Below are 12822 nucleotides of genomic sequence, written 5' to 3'. Positions count from 1 at the left end.
TTTCCATGGCGGAGACGCCGCCATGGAAAGGCATGCAGGAAATCTCTGTGGGGGCCCATTGCGGGCTCCCGGGTGGGGGTGTGGGCGGTTGCACTGGGGGTACCCATGGTATCCCCCATCATTGCCATGCACAAGGTGGCAGGCACCGAGCGGTGCCTGTCACATTGTGCATGGTAATGCACAACATGGGCATTAACATTGTGGCAAGTGCTGCTTACAGCACCGCCCACCGCAATGTTAATGTCGAGGATGCGCCCGCCACACTGGCGGTTGCCTTACGCTGCGAAGGGGAGGCATGCCATGGGTGTTACGGTTGGTGTTCCCACGTAATACTCATGGCATTTGACAAATTCCCAGATTTACAATGTTCTGTAAACCTAAGAATGTGTCAAAAGCCTACGCCTCCCAGGGGAGGCGCAACGAGGAGAAATAACTTTATTTCTCCAGGTTTATTTCCTCTTTCTATGTATGTTGCATTCAGCAACACACATAAATGGAGGAAACAGCCTGCATTGATTGTTTTTGTGCAGGAAGGTGACCCTTCCTGCACAAAAAGAATCATTCCCACAATGCAGGCACCCTTGCACCATGGTGCAAGTGTACCTGCATTGGCCCATAGCAGCCAATTGAGCACCAGCACAGGGAAAGTGGACAGGAATGCGCCCTATCTGATAGATATGGCTCATTCCTGCCCTTTCTGTTTGCTGTAGGGCCGCTCAGCAAGAAGGTCTACGCCAAAATATTGTAAACGAGGCCCATTTTAAAAAAAAATTCTCTGGCGTGTGAGGGCACACACTTGCCCCATCCTTGGGCAAGACATGGGGGTTAAATTTACAACCACTCCTGCCTTTGAGAGAGGCAGTTGGGGGACAAATTACCCCCTCATTTAGGCAAGACAGTAATAGCACTCAACTGCTTCTACTTCCAGGGGGATTTATAATATATCCTCCCCCCAACTGCCTTATTAAATCCTTGAAATGTTGATGAGCATGAGGAGAAATTAGAAGAAAATTTAGCCAGAGGATTGAGGGGTGTATAAGAAACAACCCACTAAACCTCGGGTTCCTTTTTTAAATATCTCTCGATGTTCTAGGTAAAAACCTTCTGCAGTAGAAGTTCCACTAGAAAAACGGTGTTTACAACCAAAGATGTAGCTAAATCTAAACACTTGGGGCCAGATGTAGGAGGCCATTTACCGACCGTTAACGGCCGATTTCGACCGTTACCGACCGGTAAATGGGTATTTGTGATGTAGGGGCATCATTTTACAGATTCGGTAAATTTACTGAATCGGTAAATTTACCGAATCTGTAAAATACCGAACCGGTAATTTTACTGATTCGGTAAATCCAAGATGTAGGTAGCACTGTTTACAGTGCTACAGGCCTTCAGTATTCAGTATTTTACCACACAATCCTATTGTGTGGTAAAATACCGAATTCAGGTGTGCATGCACATCTGTGCATGCACACCTATGCCATGTGACAGACAGACATGCCCTTAGGGCATGTCTGTGTGCCACATGGCGCACATGCCTGTATTTGGGGTGCTAGAGGGTGTCAAAGTGACACCCCCGGCACCCTTGCTGGAATCGGTATTTACCAAATCGGTAAATACCGATTCGGTATTGCCCATTGATTCCTATGGGCTTCAATGCCCATAGGAATCAATGGGCATTACCGAATCGGTATTTACAGAATCGGTAAATACCGAATCTTAACGATTCGGTATTTACCGATTCAGAAATACCTACATCCCCCCCCCCCCCGTCTATTTTACCACTTCTTATATACCGAATCGGTAAAATTCGGTATTTAAGAAGTGGTAAAATAGAATTACCTACATCTAGCCCTTGATCTTCCTTCACATGTACTCCGGCTTTACCCACACAAAATAAATTGTCAACCCTCTGAAGCTGCCTCACTGTATTGAGTCACTGTATAAAAGGCAATAACTAAATAAACTAAAAAATTAAGGACAGCAGTGCCTAACGGTGAGACCTGTGATGGAAATGATTTATTTATTTACTTTTATTTATTTATTTGAAAAGTTTTATAAAGCGCGAACATGATCTGTACAGGTATCAGAGCGCTGTACAAAGGAGCTGAAGCGAAAGGAGGTAGAGGCATGAATACAGCACCATAAATGATACATTGATGCTTAGGCTTGCAATTTTGGGCAAATTGCTAAACATAAGTTAAAACTTTCCAGAAACATCCGTTCTGATATTAACAACATCGACAGTCATTTTTCAGCATAATTTGTACTTTTCTGGGATTTATTGGGAAAAGTCAGTGGAATCATTGTTTCTGCTTGGTTTTCCAGTACTACCTCAGCAGCAATACACTGCTGGAGGCATCAGAGTCCTGTCCAGAATTTAAAAGTAAGTTTAGGGTATGACCAGCACAGCTATCTTTAAATTCCAAACCTCTCTTCAATGGTATGGAATAGAAAAAAAGTCTAGTAGCACAATTATTGAACATTTGGCCCCCTTCTTCACCATTACTACCATGTTTGCCACGAAGGGGGTTAATGTATTTGTCTGCTTTTGCTGGGAAATGTACTACCTTAATATGTAATTTCATGTCAGAGGTTAGCCTTTGGCTGTCATTCTTTGTGGGTCCGGCAGGTCTTGACAGTCTATAAATGGGTATGTCTCCCTGCTCTGTGAAAATGTTGTCCTGTGTGCAATCCGAATATTAATTTTAATGCAGGCCACACACTCACAAAAAACATTTTGAAAAGGAGCAGATCACGGTGGTTCAATAAAACGTGGTTATCGTACCTTCAACAGGATATCGAGTTCATTTGTAGCAAACTGGATAAAGCTTGATGTTTCAAGTACTTCCATAAAAAGCACCATAAGGTATCACTCAGTGTCACTGAAATATTATGACACCATAAGCTTAATGCAAGGGTTTGAACTCCAAGTGCACTCCAACTTCTCTGCAAATAAAAGCCCAAAGGCACAAAACAACTGCAAAGTAAGCCAAGAATAGCACCACACAGGTTTATTTTGATCATAATGGTTTTTATACAACAAGGCTTGAGGTTGAATGTAGACGCCTAATGAATGTTATAGGCAGTCGGGGCCTGAGCTGGTGATAGGACTTATTTTTGAAGGTGAGATTCAAATGGCACTCTCTGGAATAAAAAGAAAGAACTTAATATAGCCTGATAGCCCACTGGGTATATCGGTTGTCAAAGGCCCTGAATCTGAGTTGTAGGGCCAAGCTGCTGGCGAGGGCCTATAACAAGGTGAGGGTCCTTAACAACAGGTATAGCCTGAGGCATAAGGGCTATAAGGCTATTAGAACATTCCACCCACTAAGGGTAGAATTTTCTAAATTAAAACGGGAGATATATTAAGACAAACATTGGAATGTTGGAGCTCCGGGCTTATTCCAGTCACTATAAGCCAGGAGCTACTCCATTGTCTTGAATGGAGCTCTCAGCTTTCCAATGTTCTAATATAGCCTTAGACCCCACCGTAGCGGGCTCATTCCGGCCATTAATGGACCTGCTCCAGCGTTAAAGGCCAAAGGCAAGAGAATTTGACAAGGGAGCGGACCTTTAATGGCCAGTAGACCCTGTTACGGAGGGCTCTAAGGCTATTAGAACATTCCGCCCCTAGAGGGCAGAATGTACTCATTTGTAAAACAAGGGCCTGGGGGGTGGGAGGTTGAAATCTCCTCGGGCTCCCTGAGGCCTTTGTTCACAGCTATTGCTGCGAACAAGCTTCGGAATGTCTACCGGCCATTAGAAGCCCAGAGCACACCATTGTTTTTAATGGAACGCTCAACATTCCATTTTTGTAATTCAGAGCAGATAATATGAAAGTGTTTTTCTATTCCTTTTTTGGTTTAGCGCATATGTCTAAAGACTTTAAAGTGCAAAGAGGGCAGTAATATCTGTTCCATCTGAGAGGGTGGACTATGGATATTATTTGATAAAAAAATTATATTGATCTACTTCTGAACCAGAGTCAGAAATAAATGCCAGTGGTCTGCTGAAGCAGTGATCCTCATAGTGTCTTGAATTAAAAACTGGTGCTATCACTTGACAATAGTGTTTAATGAGATATATTTTTAAAACACTAGAATTATAAGGGCTGATACTGACTTCATCGACCAAGTCAAACGGCTAAACTCTGACCTGTTTGCACAGGTTACTGTGGTGCATTCCTGTCTACTTCATTTGAAGTCAAAAGGGGAACTAGTTTGGGGTACCCATTATGGCCTTTACCTTTCCACCGTGGATTGGAAGTATAGGTGGCACCTAAAATACAATCCCTTGATATAAAAGGCATTGTTTCCTGTGCAAGTGAACAAGGAAATCATGCTCTATGCTAAATGACACTGTGCACTACTCACCCTGGCAGATCCCTGTGTTTCCTTACTCATACTGATGTTGCTGGTATTTAACTTCTCAACATTCTCTGCTAAGACTGAAAACAATACCAAGGGTAAAGTATTGCTTGTGTCACATTCCATCCCAAAAATTTCAAATATCTTGAAATATTGATAAATTGGAGCTTTGAAGACATGGTAGGAGATAACTTAACATTTCTACTTGACAAGACTTATTTTGACCTCACGCAGTGTTTGTGACTAAATTAATCACTTTGGGCCAGAGTTCAATCAATAACAAGCATTTACAATGCAATGGTCTCGGCATTATTAAAGGTAGAGCTATTGGCATTGCTCATGACATTATTTTTTTATTTTTAAATCATAAATAAAGTGCCCTGCCAAGGGGATGCTCCCAGCCTCAGCATCCCCTGTCCGGGGTCTCAAGCCAGCCGCAGTAAACTCCTCCCTGTTCATGTATGTTTTGCTCATTTGCTTTCATTAGGCAAACTTACGACGACTTGGCTTCGTGGCGCTATAGAAACACCACACAGTAAAAAACCTCATTAGCTCCACTCAAAACTTGGGTGAGATAAACTTCTGAGATAGCCATCATGCGCTATGACGAAAAGAAGACATCATTCACGTAGGCGCAAGCTCCGAGACAGTCGTCATTAAAAACAGATGTGTGTCGAAATAACTTGTCTTTACGAGTTCCCATGCCCCCTGCTTCACCATCAACTACCAGGTGACCACTTTCTGTTTCTATACGCTCAACCAGGGGTTACTTCTCTTACTCCCTACTTGTGGCTGTAACCTCTGCCAGGTAGGTCCTGCCAGCCTGGCTGCACCCCTCCAGCGGTGCCCCCTCCCTTCCTCCCTGTGGCTGGCACGGTTCCCCTCCCCGACCCTGCATTCCCCTCCCACCTCATAAACCTTTTCTTCTTGCCCCTGCATCCCATGCCAAGGGACGCATCTATCTATCCTAGGGCTAGGACGCCCTCCCCCGCCCCTGTGTCCCGGCACGCCATACAGGAACAGAGGTGCCTCGCAGAAGGGATGCTTGGGCAGTGACGCCTGGGAGGGGGGAGCTCACACTAGGCTCCTGTTCGGCAGAATAGACCCCAGAGGCCTCGCTTCCCCCAAAAGGAAAACCGCCGCGGAAGCTGTTATTCACTCGGCCAAGAGGGGAACCCAGGGTCTGAGCCAAGGCAAAAAAGAAAGACCTCATACCCGTGGAATGCTTCAATCCAGTATCTCTCCGCAAAAAAGCCATTTAAGGTGTGTATTCCAAGACTTTGGGACCCTGGGGCATCAACTTATAGGTAACATGTGCACGTAAGCCCAGAAGGACCCTCAGACCTGTCCATGTGTATTGTACGCCCACATAACCCCGGCCCGGGCCTCTATTAACACGCAGAGCACTTCTAAGGCACGGGCAAATGGGGCAACTGCCGAGGGTCCCGCCTTCCAAGGAACCACCCTGGAGAAGGCCCCTCGCCTTCTTTTTGTTTACGTCTACTGCTGACTATGTCTACCCGTACCCCCACCACCTTTCTACCTCTTTCTCTATCTCATTCACCTCGTTCTACCTCTTCTCGCTTTACCCTTCTCTCTACTTACCTGTCTACATCTAGCTTACCTCTGCCCTCTTTCTACCTCACATCTCTTTCTCTATCTCATTCACCTCGTTCTACCTCTTCTCGCTTTACCCTTCTCTCTACTTACCTGTCTACATCTAGCTTACCTCTGCCCTCTTTCTACCTCACATCTCTTTCTTTACTTCGCCTGTCTCTACCTCTCTATCTTGGTGTCTCTTGTCTGGCACCAAACCCTAAATTCTCGCCCCCCTCCCATCCTCACTTCTATCTACCCTTCCCTCATAATACTTTGTTTACCGCTATCATTCATTTTATGACTTGGGTCTCTCCATACTTTACCTCACCTCTGGTACCCCAGCCCTTTGTCTTTACCTCCCTCTATACCCACCTCTGGCTGCGCCATATCACTCTATCACTATTCTTTCCACCACACCTTGCTTCAAAAAACCTCTCCCTCCCCTCTCACCACCGTGCGGCACTTAGGGCCGTGAGAGCCTAGCTCAATGCGACTCGCACTGGGAACCCCAGCTGGGCCTCGCCAAACCTCACGCGTCTCGCCTAACCAGCGTACGGCGCGTCTGAGGCAGCAAGGAATATGGGGCGTACGGCGGCTGGAAGACCCGTACAGCGAGGGGGGAGGTCAGGGGGACGTCTCCCTCGTACGATGCGGACAACTAAGCAGAACAAAAGTCACAGGGGGGTGCGTGCCTCGCGGACACCGCAGTCCGGAGCGCGACGCACAGAGCACGCCTTTACACAGTACCTTAGGTTAATGCTATGAGTTGTTCTGCTGTCTGTGTTGCTGCAGAGTTTCTCCCGGCGCTAGGGAGTCGCGTCCACCATCATGGCGAGCTTCGGGCAGAAATGGCTGCCTCAAAGCTCCAAAAATGTCGGATTCGGGGGCGTGTTTTTGCATTTTGAGTAACGGATGACGTCACAGGGCGAAAGAACGCAAAAAACACGCCCCCAAATCCGAAAGAAACGGGGCTTGCATGGAGTGATGCCCCTCTCCTCCAATGGCTGGCCTCCGTTTAGGAAGCCAGCCAATGGAGGAGAGGGGCGGGTTCCAAGCCCCCTAACCTGAAAACATAATTTCTTCGGACTCCGCCCACTGCTTCGCAGTGCGGACGGTCCTCGACCTAAAAATGGTTATTCCTAATTGGTGCAGTCACATTTGTAGGTTGCAGCCTCTACAGTCCCTCAAGCGACATTACATCGTTCACCTGGGCAGGCTCTAACCTGACTCTGAAGGGACCAAAACTATACTCTGCCACTACTTCTGTCTCCACTTTCCTTACATGGACATGTATGCTTTCATATCTGATTTATCTATTCCACAAGGAAAGGGTCAAGCCTCTCTAGCTAGAAAAGTGGATACACCACTGGGTGACTGTAGATGTTTGGAAATTTCTTGCAATGCAAACAGTATTGGGATGGTGTCTGTTAACCCAATTATGCACTCATATCACCCATAAGAAGCACTTTTAATACATGTCTGGGACAACATTCAAATGTGTCATTATGGGGGAATGCCTAAACCCTTATCTGTACAACAGGACTTGTTCTGCGGTAAACATGGCAAGGCCTATAAAAGCCTACAATGCGGATGTCAGGGCAAGCTGTCACAACAGTGGCAGTATATCCAGCTGACACACTACTTGCAAAGCTGCTTGGGATCTGTTCTGTTCATTCAACAGACTTCTCCCATTCATCCCTACACAAAGACCTGGGTACAGTACAGAAGAGTGAAATCAGGCCTATTGATACTCTAGCTGACAAACTATTCTCTGAACTACCACCTACATGTTTATTTGTAGACCCGGCCCTTACAAACTATGTGAGTGATTAGTTTGATTTGTTGCTGCTCCTCAACAAAGGGCTGAGGATCCTGAGGCTAGTGGAGGAGGCTGGTTACCTGATTACAGATGAGTTATCCTTTGAAGAGACATGTCGTCTTCTCCACATTAAATTTGTGGAAGTACAGGGTTTGCTGGATCCATGTCAGGCTGAAGTTCCTGATCCTGGGAATGTAGCCGGAGAAGCTCTTACCTTGTGCCTTGTCCTTTTCGCAGTTTCTTTTCTCAGGTTTGATTATGTTACTACTGTGGAGGTTATGAACAGCATCCGAGATACTGACCATGCAAGCCAAGGGCAGGGAGTATTCAAGTTCAATGCGTCCAAAGCGATGCAGTAACCTTTGTAGATGAAAGCATCCGGCGAGGGGGATCCTGTAATATTCTCTAAGAATGTTGCGGATTTTGTTTTCTGTCTTCAAATCATTGATTATTCATACTCCAGCATGGAGGAAACCTTCCAGGAGGGTCAGGTTAGAATCTGGGCTGTTGACAAACAGGATGTTGCCTCCACTAAACTAAGAGAGGTCCAGTGTTTTGACAGTTATGGAAGAAATGCATTTACACTCAAGAGTAAGGTTGCCAAGCAGACCGTCAATCAATTAATCAATGGGTCTTGTAAAGTGTAGCTTGTCACCCCGGGGGGTCTCCAGGCGCTTGGGGGTAGTGCGAGCCCCGGTCAGCGGGTGATGACGGTCTAAAAGCCAAGACTTGAGCTGCTTCCTGAAGCCCTTCAGAGATGGAAAGGTGAGCAGGTGGAGGGGGAGGCCGTTCCAGGACTTGGCGAGGAAGGGGAAGAAGCGCCCTCCAAAGCGGCTATGAGGGCGGGGGATGTGGTCCAGGACAAGGGTGGAGGATCGGAATTCTCTCTAGTTAGAAGGTGGAATGTCAGGCGGTTATTGATGTACGCGGGTCCGGACTTGGGGAGGGCTTTTTAGGCATGCGTGAGGAGCTTGAAGAGGTATCTTTCTTGGACGGGCAGCCTGTGGAGAGCTCTGAGGTGAGGGGTGATACTGGTTCTTTTGAGGTCGAAGATGAGTTTAGAGCCGAGTTCTGGGATCTGGAGCTGTTTGGTTGTTCCGGAGTAGCATGCGTTGCCATAGGCGTAAGGCTGTGTCTTAAAAGTGATGTGTTTTCTGAATCTTTGGTTGAAATCAATGTGAGAACACAGAGTATGTCCAAAGCAGGGATGTGGCTTTGCCTTGGTTCATTGCTGAGAGCCAACACTGACTTTGCAGTTACCCTCTGGTGTTGTTAATGAGCACAGACGCAATCACTAGGGGCTTGGTATTCAGATACGCTTTTGACATCTACTCTTGGATGGTGCAGAGCAATCTTTCAGGTGGTCGATGCCAGTGCCGGGAGAACCCTTCAGGCTCACTGGAGACCATTACAAGCATACCAGACTATTTGACCATTTTTGGGGGTAAAGAGAGATTAAGTAATTCGCCCAGAATTACAAGCTATTGAGCCAATGCCAGGATTCACATTAGTTCCCCATGTTAGCAAATTCAGCTGTTAGGCTAAACCTCCTTCCGATAGCAAGAAAGGTGAGCAGCCTCTATATTTTGGGTGGTCACTCACCTCATCATTATATATTTACCCCTGGATTGACTGGAAGCCAAAGCCCCCGTTGAGGAATGCATAACACGACCCCTGAAAACAACATGCAGAGCGCGTACGCACCTCTGTTTCCGCCGCTGACAGAATCTACCAGAACATTCATTTGGAGCATTTTTTCATTGAAACTCACACATTGAAACGAAGTGCTGCGCTTAGCAGCTCCAAACCCGTAGCGACCTGTCACGTTGCGTGGTGTAAGCAAATTCTCGCACAGAATGTGTGATCTGTCTAGTAATTAAAACGCGCATTTAAAACTTGAGAATTAAACCGACGGAAATACTATTACGCAGCCTTAAAAAAAGCCTCGCGAGGCTGATCCAAGTGGGATTAGATGGGACCCGTGAGGATGAATCATTCAAAAACGTTTGCCACGTGCACTTTGATTTACAGAGGTGAACCTTATTATCACCACTTCCTGATCATGCGTGCCTCGGACATTATGCTCTGGGTTCACTTTATTTGGGTCATTTTTAGCTTTCTGCTGAAAACGTCATCCACGTCAATGGAAATTAATGGTAAAATGAAATCCTCTCAATTGTTTCTAAATTTCCTTTTTATCTGTTCGCAATTGTCATGTGGCATACTGCACGGCAGCAGGACTCCTACGTTCCAGAAAGCCCTACCCTGCTCAACATAAGCAAAGGGGTAGCCCACTTGGAGGGTACCATAGGTATAAGACCACGGGGCATATTTACAAGCCCCTTGCGCAACCGAAACGTAATTTTTTTTGATGCTCTAGTGGCACAGTGTGCTGGCCCATATTTAAAAGGCTTTTCATGACCTTGTAAATATGGGCCCGTTCAAGCATTAATCTGCGTGAAAGGGGCGTTCCATGAGTGTTGCTATGGGTGTTCCCATGCATCACCCATGGATTCTGACAGGTTCCCAAATTTAATCAATCAATCAATCAGGTCATTTATAGAGCGCACTACTCACCAGTAGGGTCTCAAGGCGCTGGGTAGGGGGGGGGGGTGCCGTTACTGCTCGAACAGCCAAGTCTTGAGCTTCTTCCTGAAGGAGAGGTGGTCTTGGGTCAGGCGCAGGTCGGTCGGGAGTGAGTTCCAGGTCTTGGCGGCCAGGTAGGAGAAGGACCTTCCTCCTGTTGTCGCTCTTCGGATGCGGGGGACGGCGGCGAGGGCGTGGTTGGTTGATCTGAGGAGGCGCTTGGGAGTGTAGAAGTTGATCCGGTTGTTGAGGTAGCTCGGGCCTTGGTCGTGTAGGGCTTTGTGCGCGTGGGTGAGGAGACGGAAGGTGATTCTCTTGTTGACCGGGAGCCAGTGCAGATCTCTCAGGTGTCCGGAGATGTGGCTGCGTCGGGGGATGTCGAGGATGAGTCTGGCCGAGGCGTTCTGGATCCGCTGGAGTCTCTTCTGGAGCTTGGCGGTGGTTCCGGCGTAGAGGGCGTTGCCGTAGTCCAGTCGGCTGGTGACGAGGGCCTGGGTGACCGTCTGCCTCGTCTCGGTGGGGATCCACCGGAAGATCTTACGTAGCATGCGCAGGATGTTGAAGCAAGACGAGGAGACGGCGTTTACTTGTCTGGTCATGGAGAGGGAGGAGTCCAGGATGAAGCCCAGGTTGCGTGCGTGGTCCGTCGGTTTGGGTGCGGTGCCCAGGGCGGGGGGCCACCAGGAGTCGTCCCAGGCGGAGGGCGAGGAGCCCAGGATGAGGACCTCCGTCTTGTCCGAGTTCAGTTTCAGGCGGCTGGTCGTCATCCATTCGGCTACCTCTCTCATCCCTTCGTGCAGGTTGGCTCTGGCGGTAGCGGGGTCGTTGGTCAGGGAGAGGATCAGCTGGGTGTCGTCGGCGTAGGAGATTATGTTGAGGTTGTGTTGGCGTGCGATGGCCGCGAGGGGGCTCATGTAGACGTTGAAGAGGGTGGGGCTCAGTGAGGATCCTTGAGGGACGCCGCAGATGACTTTGGTGGCCTCTGACTTGTACGGTGGTAGGCGGACTGTGAGAAGTTGGCCTGATGTGCAGTGTTCACTATTCTAGTGATCACTATATATCAGTCCAAACAACCCTTATTGATGATTGGTTGTAAGTCAACCTTATAGACCAGCTATCCTAGTAGCATGGATACGAGCAGTCTAAGGCTAAGACTCTAGAGGGCGTGTTAAGCCAGCTGTTTTACCATCACATTACCCCTTGAACACCCAGTGAAAGGACACCACACAAGTGTTATGAAAATAAACAGTGTATTTATTAGAATCACAACAACCCTGTACTCTTTATGAGGACAGGGTGCTAGGCACACAACAAAACTCTTACGAAAATACTTAAGTTAGCACGTTATACACAAATGCCCGAGGGGCACGAAAAACCATATACTTTAAAAGTGGAATGCGAAATTACTAGCAGGTAATTACAGTACTAATAGGCTTTGGAATCGCTAGGACTTAACTAGGGAATCGTTAGATTACTTCTAGGAGACCTAGGGGACTCGGGTGCAGAGTGTGCACTCTCACGCGGGATGCGGGACAAAGTCTATGGAGGCTAGTAAAGGCAAAGTTAGTGTTCACGGGCGAACCCGACCTGGTGGGAAGAAAACGACAGTGGATCCTGACCCTAGGATAGTGAGGCTATGCTGGGACACCGAAGTGCCGAAGTTACCTAGCCCAGGGGCTGCAGCTGCATAGGTCTGAAAAGACGTCGGGGATCTCGTTGCCGGACCAGGAGCCTGGAAGGAAGAAGTTGCTGGCAGGCGACCAGTGAAGGAAAGTTCGATGGATCCAAGCCTGGATCAAGGAAGAAGAAAACCTGAAAGCAGAGGGGACCAAGTTCTTGAATCACTAGCCAGTGATTAAGTGGGCACCAGGATGGCACCGGGCGAAGTCACCGCAGTCAGGTGAGTGGGCGCTGCTGGGCTCTGCAGTCTCTCGGACCAGGAGGCGTTGTCGGCGACCAGGATGGAGGTGCGAGCTGTCCCACGAAGGTTCTTGCTGTCGACGTCGCTGGACCCAGGATTGGGCAACAAGTCTTGGCAAATGCAAGGCCCACGCGGTGGACCTAAAATGGCGTCTTGGGTGCACCAGGAGGGTCCAGGGTACTTCTCCGATGGGGGGAAGCAAGGGCCAGTCTGGAGCAACCAGACCAGCAGCAGAAATGTCGTCGGGCGTCGTCGGGAAGGCCACAAGCCAGCGGGCTAGTAGCCAAACAACGCGGTGAGCAGCCAAAAGCAGAAGGGCCCCACGCAGATCGTGGAGATGCTGGGGGGCTGCACTTCGGTGCTGGAGCTGCTCAGGGTCGGGGCTTCTCGGACCCCAAAGCACTCACCAGGAATTCACTCGGCGGGCTTGCTGGAAAGAAGTCGTGCAGTCTTGAAGATGGCCGGTCCCTCGAGGTCTCGTCACACCCACGAATCTCAGCGTGACTGATGATGCAGGTAGAGGTCAGAGG

At 48.3% G+C, this 12822-nt stretch overlaps 1 protein-coding gene across 1 annotated transcript in view; it reads left to right on the top strand.

Moving 5' to 3' along the window:
- The window catches only part of AIG1 (androgen induced 1), a 1879081-nt gene that overhangs the window by 1504409 nt on the left and 361850 nt on the right, over positions 1-12822 (top strand). The window lies entirely within an intron of this gene.

This window comes from Lissotriton helveticus, chromosome 6 (assembly GCF_964261635.1).
Source record: "Lissotriton helveticus chromosome 6, aLisHel1.1, whole genome shotgun sequence".
Taxonomy (NCBI): Eukaryota; Metazoa; Chordata; class Amphibia; order Caudata; family Salamandridae; genus Lissotriton; species Lissotriton helveticus.
The sequence above is the reverse complement of the archived record's forward strand: the minus strand, read 5'-3'. Positions and strand labels throughout refer to the sequence as shown.